A 24,370-nucleotide genomic window follows, 5' to 3' on the forward strand; every position below is an offset into this window, starting at 1 on the left:
CACTGTGGTTAAAAGACAGACCCAATGTCAAACTGAGGAAAGGACCAGGGGTTTCAGCAAGAAATTAAAGAGTCAAAGATAGGGAGAGTTGGGCTGAAGGTTGAGAGAAGGTGCGGGAGTCTATCCCAGTGAGCCTTAGCTTTAAGGCCTAAGTCACTGGCATGGAATGTTCTGGACTCCGCATCTGGCTGCAACGAAAGGAAGGAGCCTGACTCAGTTACCCAAGTTCATAGGATACACCTCAGCTAAAATGAACCCATGTGTAGACTGAAACACTGTATCATGTACTCTACCACTCAGGACTTAGGGATTTTTGCTAAGAGATAACTGGGGTAGAGACTGAGTGATGACGGGAAGCTACCTTCCCTCTCAGCCTTGGAATCATCATGAACTGGGATAATTGGCAGAGGTCCATAGTGGGGTTGGTCAGATGTCCCCAGATACATCTCTGTGGGACAGCAGGGGCTCTTGACATGGTGGTCAGCAATCATAAAACATCAAGAGCAGATCTCTGGCATGTGAGGCAACCAGCACCAGATGGCATGGCAAGGAGCCAATAGCTACAGAATTTAGCCCCAACAGACACTTGAGTTCTCTCTCCTCTCCTGCTGCTGCTGCTGCCGCTAAGTCGCTTCAATCGTGTCCGACTCTGTGCAACCCCATAAACGGCAGCCCACCAGGCTCCCCCGTCCCTGGGATTCTCCAGGCAAGAACACTGGAGTGGGTTGCCATTTCCTTCTCCAATGCATGAAAGTGAAAAGTGAAAGTGAAGTCGCTCAGTCGTGTCGGACCCTCAGCGACCCCATGGACTGCAGCCTTCCAGGCTCCTCCGCCCATGGGATTTTCCAGGCAAGAGTACTGGAGTGGGGTGCCATTGTCTCTCCTCTAATGAATATTAAAAGAGGAATTACAATAACCCTGAAAAAAAAAATGGAAATCATGCTAATCAAATTATATAATCTCTGGGGCCGTTGTAATGTAGAGCAGTAAGGTAACAGTTGAGGTTGTTGAAGCCAGCAATACACAGATTATCTTTTCAACCATTAAAATTTCTTAAAATGAAGTCCAGTGGAGAGTTAATATGAGGATGGAATGGTGATTTCTGCATATTATATTTAGACATTCATCAAGAAAATATAATTAGGAGTAACAAGAAGCCATGTTTATAAATCTGGATTCTATGAATGTCAGTTCACTTTAAAATTTCTTTTTGTTTATTTATTTGATCCAAGTGACAGTCATTTTGTGTCACAGAGCTATAGTGCCTTCATCTATTGTTTCCATGTAATATTTTGTCTTCAGGCTTGTGCATTGTGACTGAGAAGAGTGCTATATATTCAAAAAATGCTTGTCAGAAAACACTATACTGAACATGTCAACATCCTTTAAAATCTTATTTTTATGATTCCAAAATAAATCACTTTTATAAAGCTATGAACTCAGTAGTCACTGAGCCACCATTTTGCAGGACAGAATGAAACTTACAGGATTAAGGTATATTTACTCATTACATTCTTATTTTATTTGATACAAACCTGTATATGCCATTTGTAAAACAGTTTTGACTAAAGTATAAAATTAAATCTACTTTCAAATCCAAGAAAGAAATCATTTTGGCATATATAAAGTCTTAAAGTCCTGCACGTTGAAATCAATCCACTTCTATGGACTTCCAGCCTGTTCTGTTTCATGTCGTCATTCAAAAATATGCCCAAGAAAGGCTCAGGAACAGATCCCACCACGCTCATAAATGCTAGAAAACGATGACAGTATATGCGTGTGCATATTTTTTGTGTGTATATTTGTACTTTATACACATAAATATGCATGTGTTTTATACATAAATAAATTAGAACTATTACTAAGTTTTGTGTTCTGTTTATTTTCCAGTTTTTCTAAAGTGGCCAACGTATTACTTGTGAAAAAGAAGCATTTATCAGAACACTATAGGTGAATATGATTTCGAAAGATGTTCAAAGTAAAATGTAGCTGAGTTCCAACTTCAAAGAATCTAACTGGCTTCTGAGACTGTGCCCTGAAATCCGTCCACAGCATTGATTACAAGGCCACACCTCCCACGGCAGCTCCCAACCAATGGTAGCCTGACAAGGTTAGTAAGGCGGGCCTCTTCCAGTGGGACTTGTGACCCCTCTGATGGTGGAGTCTTACTCCAGGACTCCCCCAGAGGCTTGCTGAACTTTCCCTAGAGGACGTGACAGTGCAGCCTGCCACCACTCAACCTGCTGTCTCTCTCTCCTTCATTTGGGGTCAGACCTAGGTCATAGGCCGATGCCCCTCCAGCTTCTCTGAGCTCCCTCCCCGTTTTCTCTCACAGGTGCTTTCCTAATGAAATTCATGTACATTTGGTCCTATCTTGGAATCTGCTTCTTAGAGAACCTGAAATAACACAGGCTACAAAGCATTATAGCATATTATTATACTTTGATTTTTAGCCATAAAGTCGTGTCCGATGCTTTATGACCCCATGGACTGTAGCCCTTCAGGCCCTTCTGTCCATGGGATTCCCCAGGCCAGAATACTGGAGTGGGTTGCCATTTCCTTCTCCAGGGGATCTTCCCAACCCAAGGATCAAACCCACATCGCCTGCACTAACAGGCAGATTCTTTACCACTGAGACACCATGTAAGCCCTAAGTATGTGTTACTGTGTAATAAATTAAAAGCAAATTTCTACGTTATTGATTTAATTTGATCTGTGACAGATATATTTATGCCTAATTTTACATTTTACCAGATTGGTGGAAGATACATCCATTCATTCATTTCTGCACAGAAACATGTATTATGCCTGTTATGGGCAAGCCCTGTGCTAAGAACCATGACAGAGGCAAAGGTAAAGGTGAATCAGGACATCAAGGAAGCTGGAATCTGAGTGGAGGTGAGTGGCCGTGGTAGGTGCTTTGAGAGGCACAAAGCAAGTGCTGTGAAAGCCCAGAAGTTGGAAAGAGACCAGGGTCTCACTTTTCAGCTAGACTCAGGAGGAATAGGTAATTTTTAAATTATTTTTGAATTTTATTGAAACCACCTCAGCAGTTTGTATCACAGTTTAAAAGGGCTTCAGGTTTGAGGAGGTGTGTTTATACTTTCTCATGCATCCCAGTGCAAGTAACGTTATTGATGGCACTTTGCACTTCCCGTGGCCGTTTTCCTATCCACCAGCTTTCTCCTTCTGGGGGTCTCCCAGCCAGCCCAGTCCTGAAGCTGAATCAAGGAGTCATTATCATTACTGTTAGTTTTCTAGCCGACTAATATGGTTTCCTCGAATTCTTCTCTCAAGCAGAAACAGAGACACAGACATAAAGTACAGATGTATGGACACCAAGCGGGAAGTAGGGGTGGGATGAACTGGGAGACTGGGATTGACGTATATACACTACTATGTATAAAATAGGTTACTAGTGAGAACCTACAAAAAAATTCTTCTCTCAGCTTAAAGGAGTTCTCATTAATTCAAAAGATGCTCTTGGTTTTCATACTGATCTCACCTTCATATGTACTGATGGGCACAGTGGGTTTTGCCAGACAGCTCAGTACCCTGCTGACTCCTCCTACTCCTTCAGTAACAGAAGTCTGGGAGTTCAGTCTTCAAGTGTCTGTTTTAGTCAGATAAACTCTCTTTTGGGAGCTTCAGAAAGCTGGGTTATGTCCCTCACCAGAGACAGACACGTTATAAAACAGTCACCCTTTGATGAGTAGAGATGGAAAAAATGACAGGTGCAACAGCAAGAGGTTAGGTCCCAATGCTGTACTTTCAGTTCACAAAGCAGTTGATTTTACAAATAACACGTACCTGGATTATCTATGGAATAATAATGGCACAGGTAAGCCCCGACTAGCATCTCCCGGGATCTCCCGTCATTTCACCTTTAGGACTAAACTCACTTGTTTAAAAGGGGCTTAATGCTGCAGTTTTTTCAAATGTGGGAGCCATTGCTTGAAAATTATCTTGTCATGATTAGAACATCTTTCTTCTTGTTCAAATATCTTACTGAAATGTCAAGTATTAATATAGGTGGGGTAGAGTTGGAGTGGGAGCGTGCATTATTAAGATAACCTAAAGTCAAATTTTGCCACATGAGCCTGTCTTGTTATTAATACTCGACTCACCACAAGCTTGAAATTCAAATGTTGCAATAGCTTGTCTCTCTGAACACGTTTCCTTTTTCCAAGAGCCCTATCCAAATCTCACAGGACTGTTCAGATTCAGGAACCATTAAACATATAAAAGCACCTCCAAGTCATTTTCTTATCTCCAAAGTCCTGCCTGTTCTTTGCCATTCATAGATGAGCTGTTAGAAATGAAAAATCCTGACATTATCTTGTGGAAAGAAAAGTGGTTTGAAGAAAAAAACAACAGAACACAAAGTTCTTCAGTGAAATGCTGACTTTGAGTGTAACATAGACAAAGCAGTTATTCATAAATCTGAGGTAACATTTTTTTGAATTTTATTTAACCAAATGCTATAGTAGCTGAAACTAGAGTCTAAGGTGTTTCCTTAACATGTCATTTTTTCCTCCAATTCAGATACATAGACTTATTATTATAAATTTCTTCAGAATTCATAAGGTTTTCCATTTTGCAATAGTAAGCATTTCAGCATTTATTTTGGAAAAAAATTGTTTAGAAAAATCTGTGAATTTTTCTAGTAAGTAGACCAATAATTAGATCTAGGATCATGAAGATTACTCAGTGTTCCTCCTCACCCCTGCCTCTGAACAATCGAAGTTAGTTTTCATTTTTTACTTTTTGTTCTTGTATTTGTATAGGAATTTTGCTCTAAGAGAAGTAAGAGGAAGAGTAAGAGAGGGTGCTGTTTGAAATGTCTACAGAATTTGGACTAAATCATCTTACTGAAGACTAACTTCATACTCCATGCTCCTGCTGGGTTCACCAGGGCAGGAAAGCAGAGTGGGGTGGGGGTGACCGCATATACGGAGATATGAGAGACCATACAAAGTTTATTATATCAATTTTGTAGTTTGTAAACTTCTTTGAGAATAAGAACTCTTTTTTAATCTAAGTATCCTAGTAAGGTGGCTCTCTCCATACAACAGCAGTTGTGCTTTGGTCAGTTCAGTGTTCAGACTGTGCTTGGGAATTATATGAAATTACTGACTCCTTACAATAGCCCCTCGATCTATGGAGTTGGGCTCCCTTCGCCATCTCCAAGGCCTGAGGTTGAGACACAGTTCTTTTCTGTTCAGAGATGGGCAGCAAGTGTTGTGAGTCACAGGATGATTCTGTTAAGCATGAGGCCCCTGAGTCCCACAACAATGTAGGTTGAACTAAGGATTTTCAACCTTTTTTTGTGCAATAATGGCCGAAGAGCCAAGAGGACTTAACATCCAGATAACAGTGCAAATAAGATCAGGTTCAGCAAGGATAAGAGAAGAGGGACAGGAACCAGGAAAAGAGTTCTCCTGTACCCTAAAGCCTTACATACATGGAAATTTACACAGATTGGGGAAGAGTAAGGCAGGATGAAAACCAAAATAGGATCAAACTACCTGTCTCTCCTCCAGTCCACCTTCCCCACACCCCCACTCCTGGTTCCGGCCAGAGAACGTGCTGCAAACTTCAGGCAGCCAGTGCTGCTGAGATTTCCTGTCCACTGCCCTGTCAAGGTTTCTTTCTCTTCGATTCTTTTAACCACCGTGGAAACGAGGTCAGTACTCTGTGATTGTCATTCAATCCAAATTCTTGAAATATTTTATTATTTACAAAAGATTTCCCTACTGACTTAGGACAAGAAGACTATGAATGTACAAAACCTGAGAGTCCTAATCATAAAAATTTCAATCTTCATGGCTTTAGTTAAGCAAAGATTATTCCTAAAGGAATTTTGAAAGAAAATATTTAAGAAACGGCTTTATTTTGTTTATTTTTATTAAAGAGTTTTATTTTGTCTGTGGATGTATAAGTAACACATTCATTGGTAAGAATTCAGAAAATACCACTCTCCCCCAAAAGTATAAAACATACAATAAAGATGATCTCTCTCTTTTTTAAATTAATTAATTTTTCTATTGAAGGATAATTGCTTTACAGAAGGATGATCTCTCTTGTCATCACTCGATGTCATGTTTTGGAGCATATCTTTCGAGAATTTTTTCTATACATATACATGCACTGTTTTCAATGTGACCAGCTTTTTATTTTTTTTTATTATCTGTCAGGCAATCTGCCTTCTTCACTTAATATAATATTGTGCCATCTTTTCCTGTCAATGTTTGTAGTATGCCACCCCTTTAAATCACTGCATCATGTTCTTTATCAATGCACCATAATTTAACCCTTTACTTATTAAGATATATTGCAGTTGTTTTCTATTTGTTTTACTGTCGAAAAGATGACTGAAGTAGAAATCCTTGAACACACGCCTTCAAATATATGCTTCTTCTTAGGAGTGTAATGGCTAGGTCAAACAGTTTGCACATTTAAAATACCAATACGTGTTATTAAACAGCCTTTGTGGGAAGCTTACACTATTCTACTCACACTCCCAGGATATAAGAATGCCTCTGTCTCCACCACACCAATATTGGGCTTTCGTTTGTTTTAAATTTTCACCATTAATAAACAAAAAAGTCATGCTTTTGAGTGAAATTGACTAATGAGGATGACTTTACTTTTCTATGTTTATTGACCAGTAACAATTTTTAAAATAACCTCTTGATGGCCTTTGTCTTCTGTTGGCCTGTAGGTTTCCAACCTTATGATCTTTAGTAAGTTTTTGTGTAATATTACTCTATATAGACTATATAGTAATATTACTATAGGGATAGTAATATTACTCTATATAGACTATAAGCTCCATGAGGGTGAAGACCATTTTCATCACCACATAGCCTGCCTTTAGTATAATGCCACACTCAAGGGCAGAAACTCAAAAAATATCTGTGCAGTGACTGACCTTGTCCCTCTATACAGTATACAGTATAAGTATAAGTATACAGCTATAAGTATACAGTTTTTTCAGTTTATGTTCTTAACCTCTTTTCCCCCATCCAAAAATTTTTAAACTTCAGGCAGTAAAAATTTATCAACACATTCCTTTACATATTTGAGTCTTATAGTTCCCATCTAAAGGTTATACAAAACAATATCAGCAAGCATTTGTGTGTACATCAAATGTGCCAAAACTGTTGCAACCACTTTACCTATGTTTCTTCATTTAATTCTTGTAACGAGCCTTTGTCTGATTATCACAATCCCATCCTACTCCCACCTCAATTATTTTTCTTTAAAAAAAATCATCCTAGCTCTTCCTCTCAATCAATTTCATTAATTTTAATATACAATACTTCCATATTTTCTAAATCAGGAGGAAAAGGAGTAAAGTGAGATGCCCATATATATCATATGATATCACTTACACGTGGAATCTTAAAAAGAATTGGTACAAATGAACTTGTCTACAGACAGGAACAGAGTCACAGACGTAGAAAACAAACTTCAGGTTAACAAGGGGGAAGCAGGAGGAGGGATAAATTGGGAGATTGGGATTGACATATATGCATTACTATAAATAAAACAGGTAACTAATAAAAACCTACTGCCTAGCACAGGGAACTCTACTCAATACTCTGTAATGGCCTATGTGGGAAAAAAGTACGTGCAACTAATTCCCTTTGCTGTACAGTTGAAATTAACATAACACTGTAAATTAACTATACTCTAATAAAAATTAATCTTTTAAAAGTGAGATGTCTCCCTCTCTCCCCCTCATCTCAGCTGCCCCTGTTTTCCTCCCCAGTGTGTGTATATGTATGTGTGTGTATTTCCCCCTTTTTTTTACACAAACTGCAGCATGCTATACACACTGTTCTGCAATTTTTATTTAATAAAATATCCAGATGTTCTCCAAAATCACTTTGTCAACATTTGATTGTGGTTGAGTTAAATTTATAATCTTGGAAAAAATTTTGCTCCTAAAATATTATCTTGCAACTCAAGAATATGTTATTTCTTTTTTTTTTTAGTTTTCTTTTGTTTTCTTCAGTAAAGCTTTTCATTTTCTTATAAATCCTAAGTATTTGTTAAGTTTTTTCCTGAGTAGTTAGTCTTTTCAATTTTTCTGTATCTGATAGACTGGAAGAAAAAAAATACCTCCTTTTTTAAGCAATGTCATTTGCCTTATTACCAATGAGGTAACACATTTTCATACATTTATTGGCCAATCATATTCTTTGTAAATTCAATCTCTCATTTTTAAACATCTGAATGACAGAGGCTTGAAAAGGTGCAGAGGTCAATTAAAACCATTGTTCAACACACTAAAAATCTAATTTACTATTCCCACCAAAAGCACTTCTGTTTCTGTTAATTAGGATAACAGTTCTCCATTCTTCAGTCTTTTCTGATATGTTTTTTTCTTCCTCACACATTACTTTCTTTCATTTGCCTAAAATGACTTTTCATAAAATCTGCTGTTGAAATCTTGCTCCTGACTCTTCCTTTTTACTGCCACAAGTTTGTTCAGGTTGTCCTTACCTTTGCCTAGAAATGATTGGCTTTGTGGTCTTCCCACTCACTCTTTCTTCTCCACCCAAAGAAAGAATAGATGAACTGCAGATTCTGGGCTTCCCTGGTGGTTCAGAGGGGAAAGAATCTGCCTGCAAAGCAGGAGAGATAGCTTCAATTCCTGAGTCAAGAAGATCCCCTGGAAAAGGCCATGGCAACCCACTCCAGTATTCTTGCCTAGAGAATCTCATGGACAGAGGAGGCTGGTGGGCTAGGATGGAATGAGAAACTAAACACACATGAAGCATGGATTCCAAGGTATACTGCATTGCTTATAAGACCTGAATGGTATGCCACTGCCCACTAAACTTAGTTTATAGTCCTACTTTTTCTGTCTTGTCTCCTACCATCATTTTGCATTTTTCCTACACTTCAACAAAACCAAACTACTTAATATTCCCCAAATGCACTGTATGCTTTTCTGACTCTATGGCTCTGCTCCTGCTATTACAGGGACCTGGAATGCCTTCCCTTTTTTGTTGTTTGCTTTTTTGTTTGGTTTTGGGTTTGTTTGGGTTTGTTTGTTTGTTTTTCCCTGATCTTTTGCAATTCTATCACTTCTTCAAGGCCCATCTGGAATATCACCCCCAGGAAACGTTTCCTGTGATCTCCTCCTCTTTTGAATTCCCAGAGTAACTTTGTTTCTCTTAAACTGCCCACCCTATTATTACCCTCATTATAAATTGTTTCAGCAAAGAGAAGATGTCTTGCAAGATGGTAGGGTGAAAAGGACCTGGGCTATGTGATCAGAGAATCTGTTCAAAGCCCCACTGTTCATTTAATAATTGTTTTAGACTACTCAATCTAAAGTAAGTCCTTTAACCTCTTGAACCTTCAAAATCTTTAGTTGTGAATTGGTGGTTGTAGTAAGGTATAAAACAAAAGAAATTGTGATGAACAGAGAAAATATATATTAAAAAAACCTTGTAAATTGTAAAGTACTGTATAGTAGTGGTTTATAACTAGTAAAGTTTGTATGGTTCCTGTCACATTTGTGTTTCACACTAGTGTATCAGCCTGTTATATTCTACATCAGACAGTAGCAACATTTTTCTGATAGGGTCTTGCATCATGATCTAGTCTCAGAAATGGAAAACAGTATGACTGGTTGGTTGGGAAGATAACAGACTTTTTAAATAATGGTTTAGTAGTTCTCCAAAGGTGAAGACAAGCCTTAAAAGTACTGAGCACCCAGGTCTAGTCTAAAGATAGATTATGGATTGTAAACACTTGCTAATTATGCTGACATAAGCTATAATGAATGAAACAGATTTTTATTAAAGAGTTTATGATCTAGGGTGAAAGGAAAGGGAGACACAAGGTGAGGAGACTAGCCATTCTAGTTCCCTTAGTTTTCAAGTCTAGTCCGGAGGCAAAGGGTAGTTGAGTCAGTGAAAAGGACTGTTGATTTCTCATGGATCCATCTATTATTGTTATTCTTGTGGAATAAGTTTTCAAATTATTCATTACAACTTCTGGTGCTTCCACCCACCGTGGCATCACACAACACACACATACCATATTTTGTATACGTGAGAGCCCATGACATAATCACATTACTGCATTTACCCTAAAGAGAAAGGCAGCAATGAGTGACCTCCATCCTTCGTATCTCTGTCTCCTTCCCGTAAGTTTTTAATCCCATTCCCCACACTCTAAGTAAAATTCTTGCTTTCTATGTGTATGAAAACTTAAAGGCCCCACCACCTCTTTCTTGTCTCTCTTTCTAAGATTAAATTTCTCTACAATGTTACCCATTGTCCTCCTCCTTCAATAAATGTTTTTATTGAAGTACAAAATATACTCAGTAAAGTACCTAAAGCATGTTTAACTTTAGTGTATATATAGCTCGATGGGTTTATGCATGTGTTTAAATCCAAACAACCACCACCCAGATCAAGATGTAGAATATTCTAGTACCTCGGTAGGCTCCTTCATGAATCCTAATCAAAACTCCTCATCCTATAGCCCCCATGGGCAACCTGCATGCTCAGTCGTGTCTGATTCTTTGCGACCCCAACATGGATGTTCCCAGACAAGAATACTGGAGGGGGTTGCCATTTCCTTCTCCAGGGGATCTTCCCAACCCAGGGATCAAACCTGCGTCTCCAGCATCTCCCGTATCTGCTGCAGTGGCAGGCAGATTCTTTACTGCTGTGCCACCTGGGAAGCCCATCAGCAATTGATTCTTTTTAAATATGCAACATTTTATTAAGATAAAATTCACATACCATGTAATAGTGCAAACTTCAGTGAATTTTAGTATACTCAGCATTATTAAACCATCACCAATATATAATTTTAGAACATTCTCATCACCCCCAAAAGAAAGTCTGTACCAATTAAAAATCACTCCACATTCCACCCTTTCCTCCAGCCCCTGGCAGCCATTAATCTACTCTCTCTCTCTCTCTAGAAAGATGAATTTACCTATTCTGGACAGTTCTATAAATGAAAATATACAATATGTGGTCCTTTGTGACTAGCTTCTTTCTGTCAGCATAAGGTATTCAAGGTTCATTGCTGTTGCAGCATATTTCAGTATTTCATTCCTTTTTATTGGTGAATAATATTCCACTGGTGGATATATCACACTTTGTTTATCCCTCTATCAGTTAATGAACATTTGGGTTGTTTTTACTTTTTGGCTATTATGAATAATGATGCTATAAATGTTCATCTACAAGTTTTTGTGTGAACACATGCTCTTACTTCTCTTGGTTATGTAAGTTTTTAATTCTGATGAAATCCAATTAATTTATTTTTTCTTGTCATTTATGCTTTTGATGTCATATCAAAGAAACCACTGCCCAACTCAAGGTCATGAAGGGTTATTCCTATATTTTCTTCTAAGACTTTTAAAGTTTTAGCTCTCATATTTAGGCTTATGATCTATTTTGAGTTCATTTTTAGGTAATGGTGTAAGGTATAATTTGAACTTCATACTTTTGCATATGGATATCCAGTTGTCCCAGTACCGTTTGTTGAAATAATTCTTTCCCCTCTTAAATTGTCTTGCAGAAAATCAATTGACTATAAATAAAAGGACTAGTTTATTCTTTTTACTGCTAAGTAATATTCCATTGTATGAAAATACTACAATCTATTCATCCTTCTCTTGACAGTCATTTGGGCTGTGGCCAGTTTGGAATTATTAAGAGTAAAGCTGCTATGAACATTCATTATTGGGCTATTATGAGTAAATATGCTATGTATACTCATGTATGTGTTTTCTGATGGACACATATATTTATTTCTTCTGAGTATATATACAGGAGTGAAATTGTTGGTGTATGAGAGTTCTCTGGAGTAAGAGAAACAATAGAATACTTAGAGAGAATGAGGGAGAAATTATAAGGAATTGGCTCATATGATTATGGATGCCAGCAAGTCCCAAATCTACAGGATGAACAGGCAGCCTGGGTACCCAGGGGTAGTCAGTGCTGTAGTTTCAGTTCAAAAGCCAGCAGGCTGGAGAACCAGAGCCTATGTTGCACTTCAAGTCAGAAAGCCATCCACTGGACAATTTCTCCTATTTGGGGAAAAGTTGTTCTTTTGTCCTATACAAGCCTTCAATGGTTGGATGAAGCTCATCCATATTGTACTCAGAGTCCACCAATTTAAATGTTTATCTCATACAAGAACACCTCATGGAAACACCCAGAAAAATGTTCCGTCAGCTGTTTGGCCACCAGACCCAGCCAAGTTGACTTATAAAATAAATCAACATACTGTATTTAGGTCAGAAAGTAGACAAATGTTTAGCTTCAGTAGACACTGTCTAAGAGTTTTCCAATGTGGCTGAATCATTTTACACTCCTGTCTGCAGTCTGGGTTTCCCTGATGGCTCAGACTGTAAAGAATCTGCCTGCAACACAGGAGATCCAGGTTGATCTCCTGGGTTGAGAAGATCCCCTGGAGAAGGTAATAGTTACTCACTCTAGTATTCTTACCTGGAGGATTCTATGGACAGAGGAGCCTGGCAGGCCATAGTCCATGGGGTTGCAAAGCATCAGATGTGACCGAGTGACTAACACTTTGTTTCTGCAGTGTATGAAAGTTCAGGTTGCTCTACGCTTTTCTTTGCTAATACTTGGTATTGTCAGACTTATTAATGTTAGCCATTCTGGTGAATATTACTAATATGTCATTGTGTTTTTAATTTGCATTTCCCTTATAGGAAATTACGTTGAACACTTTTCAGTGGACTTACTGGCCATTTAGAAATCGCCTTGCAGGGATACTTTTTCAAGAGTTTTCCCTTATTTTAAAATTGGGCTGATTAATTTTTCTTACTGATTTATGGAAATTTCTTTCATATATTTTGAATGTGAGTCCATTATCAGATATATGTATTGAAATATATTCTCTTCCATACTCACTTTTCTTATAGTGTTTTTTGATTAGCAGAAGCTTTTTTAAACTTCCCATTTATGTCTGTGATCCATCTTGAGTTTTTAATAATTGTTGTATATGGTGTGAGGTAGGAGTGAATTATCCTTTTTTTCCATATGAATATCCAGTTGTTCCAGCACCATTTGTTGAAAATATATCCATTCCTTGCTAAATTGCAACAGTGACTTTGTCGTAAATCAAGTTCTATTTCTGGATTCTCTATTATGTTCCTTTGGTATATGCATCTATCCCTGTGCCAATAGCACATTGTCTCAATTAATGAGCCTTTTAACAAGTCTTTAAACTTGGTAGTGTAAAATCTTAAGTTTGTTCTTCAAAACTCTCTTGGTTACTATAGACCCTGATATTGCCACATAAATTTTAGAATTGCCATTCAGTTTGCACACACACAAACACATAGAAATGTTTGAGGATATTTTGCCTTTCTTAATTATTTTTGTCTCATAATATGTCCCTTGTCTTAAAAAGCTAAACTCTTTTTGTGAATTCCTCCCTCCAGCCTATAAACACAGCTAAATGTCTTTTCTTTCCTGTCAAAGCAAAGCAAACAAACAAAAAAAAAGCAAACATTTGTCAACCTTATAGCTATCTCAAGTTACCATTCTCTGTCTTTGCCATTTAATATTTTAAAATACATGTACATGTGTTTTAATTACAAAATTTCTGTAACATATAAAGTTCAGAAAATACATATACCATTTTTAAAACTCCAAAATAATTATAATTATTTTATATATTTTAGTGGAGGACAGAGGAGCCTGGCATGCTACAATCCATAGGGTTGCAAAGAGTCAGACATGACTTAGCTGAACATGACTGAACAACAACAATATCTTACATATGCACAAGTATGTATACTTTTTGCTGTTATTATCCATGTCGCTAGTGCTTGTTTAGTTTTCTGTCTTCTTTTACTTATTAAGTATTTTTCCATATTGTTCCATAATCTTCAGTTCAGTTCAGTTCAGTTCAGTCGCTCAGTCATGTCCGACTCTTTGCAACCCCATGAATCGCAGCTCGCCAGCCTCCCTGTCCATCACCAACTCCTGGAGTTCACTCAGACTCACATCCATCAAGTCAGTGATGCCATCCAGCCACCTCATCCTCTGTCGTCCCCTTCTCCTCCTGCCCCAATCCCTCCCAGCATCAGAGTCTTTTCCTATGAGTCAACTCTTCGCATGAGATGGCCAAAGTACTGGAGTTTCAGCTTCAGCATCATTCCTTCCAAAGAAATCCCAGGGCTGATCTCCTTCAGAATGGACTGGTTGGATCTCCTTGCAGTCCAAGGGACTCTCAAGAGTCTTCTCCAACACCACAGTTCAAAAGCATCAATTCTTCAGCGCTCAGCCTTCTTCACAGTCCAACTCTCACATCCATACATGACCACTGGAAAAACCATAGCCTTGACTAGACGGACCTTTGTTGACAAAGTAATGTCTCTGCTTTTCAATATGCTATCTAGGTTGGTCATAACTTTCCTTCCAAGGAGTAAGCATCTTTTAATTTCATGGCTGCAGTTACCATCTGCAGTGATTTTGGAGCCCAAAAAAATAAAGTCTGACACTGTTTCCACTGTTTCCCCATCTATTTCCCATGAAGTGATGGGATCAGATGCCATGATCTTCATTTTCTGAATGTTGAGCTTTAAGCCAACTTTTTCACTCTCCACTTTCACTTTCATCAAGAGGCTTTTTAATTCCTCTTCACTTTCTGCCATAAGGGTAGTGTCATCTGCATATCTGAGGTGATTGATATTTCTCCCGGCAATCTTGATTCCAGCTTGTGCTTCTTCCAGCCCAGCGTTTCTCATGATGTACTCTGCATAGAAGTTAAATAAGCAGGGTGACAATATACAGCCTTGACGTACTCCTTTTCCTATTTGGAACCAGTCTGTTGTTTCACATCCAGTTCTAACTGTTGCTTCCTGGCCTGCATACAAGTTTCTCAAGAGGCAGGTCAGGTGGTCTGGTATTCCCATCTCTTTCAGAATTTTCCACAGTTTATTGTGATCCACACAGTCAAAGGCCTTGGCATAGTCAATAAAGCAGAAATAGATGTTTTTCTGGAACTCTCTTGCTTTTTCCATGATCCAGCGGATGTTGGCAATTTGATCTCTGGTTCCTCTGCCTTTTCTAAAACCAGCTTGAACATCAGGAAGTTCACGGTTCACATATTGCTGAAGCCTGGCTTGGAGAATTTTGAGCATTACTTTACTAGCATGTGAGATGAATGCAATTGTGTGGTAGTTTGAGCATTCTTTGGCATTGCCTTTCTTTGGGATTGGAATGAAAACTGACCTTTTCCAGTCCTGTGGCCACTGCTGAGTCTTCCAAATTTGCTGGCATATTGAGTGCAGCACTTTCACAGCATCATCTTTCAGGATTTGGAATAGCTCAACTGGAATTCCATCACCTCCACTAGCTTTGTTTGTAGTGATGCTTTCTAAGGCCCACTTGACTTCACATTCCAGGATGTCTGGCTCTAGGTCAGTGATCACACCATCGTGATTATCTGGGTCGTGAAAATCTTTTTTGTACAGTTCTTCTGTGTATTCTTGCCACCTCTTCTTAATATCTTCTGCTTGTGTTAGGTCCATACCATAATCTTAGTTATTTTAAATGACTGCATCACATACAATGGAGTACACAAATTCCAATTTTTAAAACAATAATGTATTCAGAAAGTTCAGTTGCTTCCAGCTTTTAGTCTTATAAATAAATATTGCTATAAACACATTCATTCATATAGCTTTCCCTTTTGTAACTACTAAACTTTCTGAAAGAATAGTCAGTATTTCATGCTTCTACTTATCTGCTTACCCCTAGTTCTTGAAATATATCTGCTTCTACCTTACTATGAAACGACTCTAAAAGATCACAATTGTCTAGTTAGCAACCCGATGTTTCTAAACCTGTATCATCCTGAATCTCTCCATAGCACTTAACACTGTCGGCTTTCTTGAAACTCCACCCATTACCCCTTGATTTATGTGTAATGTTGTTGTTATTCAGTTGTTGAGTCATGTCCAACTCTTTGCGACCCCATGGACTGCAACACATCAAGCTTCCCTGTCCTTCACTATCTCCTGGAGTTTGCTCAAACTCATGTCCATTGAGTCAAGGATGCCATCCAACCATCTCATCCTCTGTTACCTCCTTCTCTTCCTGCCCTCAATCTTTCCCAGTATCAGGGTCTTTTCTAATGAGTCAGCTCTTCGCATCAGGTAGCCAAAGTATTGGAGCTTCAGCTTCAGCATCAGTCCTTTCAATAAATATTCAGGACTGATTTCCTTTAGGGTTGTATTTTTAATCCTTTAGGGTGTGTAATGTACGGCCAAGGTGTGCCTACTTCTCTGACCACACTTTCCTTGCATCCACCTTATTTTCTGAAATTGTGCTGTAGACCCTCTCTACCCCTCTTCTCCTTGAGCAATCTCATGGCTTCATTGATTCTATCTCTGCAGAGGACATCCAATGCATATTCCCAGCTTTGATCTTCATTCTGAACTTCAATCCCATGTTTTCACTTGATGATCATTTCTACCTAGATACCTCACATTAGAAGGACTTTCACAAAAATCATCATCTTTCCTTCCATAATTTCTCTTCTTCTTATGGACCCTGGTCATTTAGGCTTTAATTTTGACTTTCACCTCTCCATCTCACCCCTCCATCTTTGACTGCTTGACACTTGTTCCATCATGTGAACCCGAAGCTGTTTCATGAATAAGCATGTGATTCAACTATGGCCTAGGAGATGGGAGGGAAGTGAGAGGGGAAGTGAAGGGTGGTCCTGGGGAACATTTTCCCTCTCCTTGTGCTGTGCTTAGTTCCTCAGTTGTGTCCAACTCTTTGCAATCCCATGGACTGTAGCCCTCCAGGCTCCTCTGTCCATGGGGGTTCTCTATGGGTTGCCATGGAGTTACCATGCCCTCCTCCAGGGGATCTTCCCAACCCAGGGATTGAACCCAGGTCTCCTGCATTGCAGTCAGATTCTTTATATTGTCTGAACCACCTGGGAAGCCCTTCCCTCTCTTCAGAAGAACTCCTTTTCTTCCTCTGGACATCATAACCTCAAGAAATGATGCCTGGGACTGCCATTACCATCTTGCTATTATCAGCTATAGAATGATGCCAACACCCAAGACATCAGAGCAGAGATGGCAAGAACCTGGTCTTTGATAATATTATCAAGTTTCTGAATCTTTCAAGTCTGAAGTTTACACTACTTTATAATTACCAAACTTGTGAAATATACATTTTCTTATTGCTTAAGATTGAGCAAGCTCCAGGGGTTGGTGATGGACAGGGAAACCTGGCATGCTGCAGTCTATGGGGTCACAAAGAGTCAGACACAACTGAGTAACTGAACTGAACTGAAGCCATTTTAAATTGGAATTTATTATATCCTTACTTATAGACCACTTTATATCAACTCACTATCTCTCATTTGGGCTATTGCAAAGGTATGTGGTCTTTATGCCCTCAAACCTAATCCATTTCATAATCTGCTGCTAGATTATCCTTCCTAGAGAACTATTTGATCATATCTTTTGTCTTGTCCAAAGACCTTTAGTAACTTCCCATTGCCTAGAGATTAATCCAAACTTAGCAACTTACCATTTGTGGTTTTGTACACCCCTATGTTATTGTAGCTCAGTTGGTAAATAATCTGCCTGTAATGCAGGAGACCCAGGTTTGATTCCTGGGTCAGGAAGATCTCCTGGAGAAGGAAATGGCAACCCACTCCAGTATTCTTGTCTGGAGAATCCCATGGACAGAGGAGCCTGGCAGGCTACAGTCCATGGGTTCACAAGAGTCAGACACGACTTAGTGACTAAACCACCACCACCACACCCCTATAGATTCCACCTGCCAATGCAGGTTAGACCCAAGAGACATGGGCTCGATTCCTGGGTTGGGAAGATCCCCTGAAGGAGGACATGGCAACCCACTTCAGAATTCTTTCCTGGAGAATCACATGGACAGAGGAGCCTGGCAGGCTGTCGTCCATAGTGTCACACAGAGTTGGACAGGACTGAAACGACTTAGCACACACAGGCACAAGCACAGTCCCTTGAATATACCTCTCTTTTTCCCAATTTGTTCACATTTTCTCTGTCTGAAATATTCTTGCTCCATTTCCACTTGCTTATACACAATCTTCTGGAAACTGTCCCTGATGTTTCCCTTACTGCCAGTCTATGCAAGGTAGTCTCTCCTTCCTCTAAACTTCTGTGGTGTTTATTACTGTCTACTTTGTACTGACGTTATTGGTATTTATACAGTGTACTATTCTTGTCTACTACCAGTGCTGTACGATAGAGCTTTCTGTGATGATGGTTAATGAGCACTTGAGATGTGGCTAATGCAACTAAGGGCCTGAATTTTTCCTTTTAATTAATTTAAATGTAAATAGCTACCGGTAGCTAGTGGCTACACAGTACTAGACTAAAAGGCTCTTGAGTGTACTACAGGGATTGTATCTTGTTTTATCTCTGTAATCATTAGAGAGAGCATCTGAAAGGCACAGTATGTTTTGTTCCCTCTTGTTTTCTCCACAGAGCCTTGTGGATAATAGACACTGCATATTTATTGGATCACTAATTATGGATATCACATTTACTAAATAAATAAGGGTTCCTAACTATTTTTGTTCCAAATTTAAGTAATTTAAATAAGAGAGAAGAAGGAAAAGTTGAATGACCAAAACTCCCATCTGTTACTGAGAAAGATGGCTGGTACCATTGTGAAAGGATATCTCTCTTTCTCTTTCATTGTGCAAGAGTATCTCTATTTCTCTATCTCACAATATTCCTTCTTTTGGTTAAGTAAGGAACTCTGCAGTTTAAAGCTCAAATGTTTTATTTTGCAGTAATTCCATATAGTGAAAAATTTCAAGGATAGTACAGAAATTCCCATATTCACCAAGTTTTTAAAAAATATTTAAACATATTTTAAAATTTAAAAATAACCATGTAGTGGCCAAGGGCTGTGGGAAGGGAGTGAGGGAATTAGTGTTTAGTGGGTGGAGTTTCAATATTGCAAGATGAAAAAGTTCTAGATATTCACAATAACTGAATATATTTAACACTACTAAACTGTACACTTAAAAGTGGTTAAGATGGTAAATTTAAGGTTATGATTTTTACTACCAAAAAAAAAAAAAACCAGACTCCCACTTTCCAGCATGACAACAGTTAAACCATCCTTGAAAAATAAGCTATAATGTTGTCATGAACTCCAAAAAAGAAAGTATCTTCTCTTTTATCCTGTGAATGATCCTTCTTGGAATCCATCTGTTCCTGTATTTTGGAAATCTCACTTTTTATTAGTCCTTTGTTATGGCTTATTTTCTTTGTTTTAGAAGATAACCACTTTTCCATCATATTTGAACTGCAACAGAAATAAAACTGATTCTTCGGTGGAAAAAAAAAGTACCTAGATTCATCGGTTTTTATCAATCTTTCTGTATATGTGAATGGGATATGTGAGAAATGTGTATATGAGAAATATGTATAAGGGTTACAATTTCTTTTTTCTGATCCATTAGAGGAAAAATTGCATACGTAAGTTTCCTTTATCCCTTACTATTTCAGTGTGTTTTCTTATGAACAAGGATAATCTCATACATAATATATTCAGGAAACTTAAATGGATACCATACTTTAATCTATAGTTCATATTCCACCCACACTGATATCCCAATAATGTCCTTTATAGCACTTTCCTCCCCCAATAAAAGATCCAGTTCAAGGTCACAAATTGCACTTAGTTGTCAGGTCTTTAGTTTCCTTTAATCTGCAGTTTTGCTTTGCTTTCAGAACACTGACAGTGTTTTAAGAATACAGGACAGTTATTTTGTAGAATTTTCCTCTATCTGGGTTTGATACTTCTCATCATTAGATCCAGGTTAAAGCTTTTCGGCATTTGCTTCAAGGATGTATTGTTATACATACCTTCTCTGCCACCCACTGGTTCTTAGACTTGAGCTATTCATACTTATTTGTATTCCTAAGATTATAAAACATTATAGTTCTATTAAAATGTGTATATTTATTTCATTAAATTTCTAACAATAGTTTGGATAAAATACGTAATTCTACCATATCAAAAGCAATCGTTGGCTCTATATTTTATAGTGGTTTTGCTTAAACTTATTAAATAATGGATTCAATTGCTCTAAACTCATTTCATCAATTAATTTAACATTTAGTATGGAAATAGTTCCTCGGAGAGAACTAATGTAAAGTATTAAGGTTCAGTGATCTTTTTCATTATCCAACATTGAACACATTAAAACTATAGTCTTCCCATTTTTTTAATCCTAATTTACTCCTCTTAATGATATCGACAATAGAAAAATATTCTGATATAGTACGTAACAATGAGTACTTTCGGCTTTTGATGTGAGGAAAGTTTTGAACTGGTGTCCTATCCCAATATTTCAAGGATTTTTAAATGATACTGGCGAAAGTACCTTAACCACAGAGAATGTGTGTGTGTGTGTATGTGTTTCTACACATGCTTAAAGACTCTGGCTGTAACCGTAGAGAAGCCTGTACTTCTTAAAGGGTGTGTGTGTGTGTGTGTGTGTATGTGTATGTGTAGAGAAGCCTGTACTTCTTAAAGGGGTGTGTGTGTGTGTGTGTGTGTGTGTACACGCGCTTAAAGGCTCTGGCTGTAACCACAGCGCTCATTCTGGAGGATTTTTCTGGGGAGTAAGAATCGTTTCAAGAAACTGGCAGGGAGATGGACATTTTGGACAGGGACCAAAAAAAAAAAATGCTGTAGTGTTTTGGACACCATTAAAACGCCGAATGTTTAAATAAATATCTTACATTGTGAGAAATGTGTGAGTGTTGAACACGTTTTATTTCAGGGGGAAATTAAACAAATATTTCTTTAAGAAGATAGAAACAAGTTTTTCCTTCTCCTCCCGCCCTCACCCCCCAAGTAAAAGTGTCTTTGGCTCAACTTCTAGGACTTCTAGGAACGTGCAATTAAAATAAAATCGAAACAACAAAACCCTCGCAGCATTTACACTGGGTTTTCTTTCCAGCGCTCAAGAAAACTCAAGAGCCCAACATTCTTTTCCAGACTCGAAGCTGCGAGCTCCGAGCCTTTTAGGACGTTTCCCGCACGTCCTCGGGACTACGCCGATCTCCCGCTCGGGTCACCCGCCTCAGCCTGAGGCCTCCTAGCCGCCGGCCTCCGAGGGGGTGTGTCTCCGCCCCGCAGTCGCCGCACACCCTCCTCCGCCGCAGGCCCACCTGCCGCCCTCGGCGGCCCGGCCGGGAGCAAGCGCGGGGCGGCCGCGGCGTCCGGCCCGCCCCCGGCCGGGACCTCGGGGCCCCCTTCCCGCGCAGCGAGGCCGGCTGCCCTGCAGGTCTCGCCGCCCGCTTCCGGACGGGCCGAGCCGCGGGGAGCGGAGGTCTTTTCTCCTTTCAACCCAAACTGCGACCGGCCCCCGTTGGGGGCGGGAGGGGAGTGGAAACCTGCTCCTTCCCTCCAGACACACACACACACCCCTCCAAGTAACGGCGGCCGGGATAAAACTTCAAAAGTAGGATCCCGGGCCCTCCCGGAGCCGTTTGCCTAGGCGCCCGTTCCCGCACAGCCCCGGCGGCCGCCCGCGCCTATCCGGGCGGCCAAGCAACCTCCTCGCTCCAGCCTTCGCAGGGCGGGCGTGGAGGCTGCGAGTGTCGGGGGAGGGGTACAGGGCGGAGAAAGAGCATCCCCTCGCCGCTGCTGCTGCTGCCGCCGCCGCCGGCCGCTCCCCCGCCACCCGACTGGGGGAAGGCCTCGTCACAGCCGCCGCCTCAGCGGCGGCTGCAGATCTCGCGGTGTTTGCCGGCGGCCGCGCCGCCATATTGTGTGACAGTATTTTGATTTGCACTGGGCTGGCGGAGCCGCGGCGAGAGCAAGCGAGAGCTGGGGGGGTGGGGGGAGGGCAGGCGAGCGCGCGGGGGGTGGGGGCCGAGGGAGGTAGGGAGGCCGAGCGAGCTGGAGCGGAGAAACGGGGAGCGGCGACGCCACCCAGCCATCGTTTTTGATCTGCAGCGGCCGCCGGCGGGGCGACCCAGCCCGACCCCCCTCCCCTCCCCCTCAGCCACGAGCGGCGGCGGCGCGGCGGCGGCGGCGGCCGGAGGGAGTTGGCGGCGGCGGCGGCCGATCGGAGGGGCTGAGCGGGGAGGGAGGGAGGGCTGAGGTGTCCCCCCTGCCGGGTGGAATCGGAGGCGGCGGCGGCGCTGGCGGCGGCTGTGGTGGAGGCGGCGGCGGCGGCGACGGTGGAGACGGCTGCCCTAGTGGGAGAGGCGGCGGCGGCGGCGGCCGAGGAGGAGGAGGGGGAAGCGGCGGCGGCGGCGGCGAAGGGTAAGCGGACAGCGCTGCCGGGCCTCGGCGGGACCCCCCAGTCCCGGCTCTCCCCTCATTTCCCCGCACCAGCCCCCCCCTTCATCTGGAAGGGACTCTGCCGACTCGCGAGGCCCTTGCGGGGCGTCCGCTTCTTCCCCTCACTCTTCCTCTCCTCCGCCTCCTTCCTTCCCCAGTGGCGAGGTAGAGAGGGAGGCCCCCCCAAGTCCTCCTGAGCGGCCGAGGGTGGGGAGCATCGGGTCGGGCCTGGGCTCGGGGGAGTAAATGTGTAGGGGGAGGGGGAGATTCATTGGAGTCGGGCGCCGGGAGAGCCCCGGGTGGGGGAGGGTGCCAGGGGGGTGGGGAGGGCCCCTGCCTGCACGGGTGCCCCCCGGTCCGCCCCTTTGGCATGTGTGAGATGGGGGTTGGGGGAAGGAGAACGCTTTTGGGGGAGAGTCGTGGCCCGAATCAAGATGACTTCGGGGCGAAGGGAAAGACCGAGGGAATCTGGTGGTGCTAGTGGAGGGGAGATCGTCGTTTCCCTTTCCAATATTGGTTTTCTGCAGCCTTTTTTCAAGTGGGGAGCCAGCCCTTCTGGGAACTTGTGGCCCCTAGATTTCAGTGGATAGATAATTCTAGCTTTCTGTCCGATCAGTCTCAAACCCTAAGACTGTGGTTGTGGCAGGAAGGCTGGAAGGGTCTGGGTATCGCCGAACAGGTGACAGGTGTATCTTTCTGTGGCTGATGCTGTGGGATGGCCCGAGCAGGGTAGTGTACCACAGTGTCAGAGACCGTGTGCGTTCGTATTTATGTGTTTGGCCATGTTTCATTCCATATATAGTATATTTGAGATGTTAGGTTTCCATTCTTCAAGTCAGCTTAATTGTTGTGGAGAAATTCTTCAAATGTTTCTGATAAGAGGGGTTTCCAGGAGGGTGGAGGGAATTTGCAGCTTCCCGGGGGTTTCTCAGGAGTCCGTGAATTTCGAGTCGCCAGTACGAGGCTGTTTTGAGTGCTCTATTTCATTGGAAAGTTCTTGAACACTAAGGTCGTATTTGAGGCAACAGTGAGGCAGTATAATTTTGCATCCATTTTGTCTGTTTTAGGTAGGTTTGTAAAAGTGTCAGACTATTAAGGTCAGGTTGATTCACATTTTTATGAAAGGAATCACTTTGTGCTTTAGCTCACTCTAAAGAGTATGTTGCTCATTATGCAATTTCGGATTTGGCCGGGAATTTTGGTGGGCATGGAACAGAATTTTGCTTTCAGTTTTTACACTACTACTGCTTACCACACTCCTCGTACAGTGGCAGAGTATTGACACCTTTTTAAAAATAACTGAATTCCTTGTAACAGTGAAATCGTGCTTGATTTTAATCCCAGTTTGAAACTTTAGATTTTGAAACCATTACATTTTCTAATAAAGACAGACATGCTTTTCATCTTGTTGTGCTCTTTGGCTGAGCACTTAAATTAGAAACAATGGGAGGAATTGTTAGATAAATGAGTTACAAATTTTAAAAGGGTCAAGTTTAAAAAGGATCTATAGCTTTTTAAAAAAAGTGTATGGAACAAATATATTGAATGATGGCACTATCAGCGTGTTAACAGGAAATAGAATAAAAATTCCAGTGATTCAGAACTTCTGTTGGTTTTTTTTTCCCCCTTAAATCTTACTAGTTTCTAATAGAGGGTGCTTAATATTTAAGTCTTTAAAGGATCAACTGAAAGTTGAATGTGTTAATTGGATGAGTAAGTCATCTACTGCATATACTATGTTACTTCATTTTTCTTTTGGGCAAGTGGAATATCTTTTTTTGAGTTCAACACTATTCTCAGGGAACACTGATGAAATACATGCCTTTCACTTCTCTTTAGTGAACTGTCACACAGTGCGACCTGTGCTTTTGTAACTTGTTAAGTGTGTAAACAGCCTCTCTCATCTGATAGAAATTTTCTGAAAAATGTTTTAACTTAATCTGGTCTGATTGAATTAACACCTATATTTGGTCCTCTCTTTACTGAAAAGAAGCACTTGCCTTCAACTAATGATATTA

At 40.8% G+C, this 24,370-nt stretch overlaps 1 protein-coding gene across 4 annotated transcripts in view; it reads left to right on the plus strand.

The window, feature by feature from the left end:
* Positions 1-21,966: 21,966 nt before the first annotated feature.
* Positions 21,967-24,370, plus strand: part of TAB2 (TGF-beta activated kinase 1 (MAP3K7) binding protein 2) — an 85,562-nt gene continuing 83,158 nt past the window's right edge. For 2 of the 4 annotated variants that reach the window (XM_070376840.1, XM_070376841.1), the window contains exon 1: positions 21,971-22,334. The gene's annotated coding sequence lies outside the window, so the exon portion shown is untranslated. Of the gene's footprint in view, positions 22,335-24,370 lie in introns of all 4 variants that reach the window. The other 2 variants (XM_070376843.1, XM_070376842.1) reach the window with 2 other exon arrangements.

Source organism: Bos mutus, chromosome 9, assembly GCF_027580195.1.
Source record: "Bos mutus isolate GX-2022 chromosome 9, NWIPB_WYAK_1.1, whole genome shotgun sequence".
Classification (NCBI taxonomy): Eukaryota; Metazoa; Chordata; class Mammalia; order Artiodactyla; family Bovidae; genus Bos; species Bos mutus.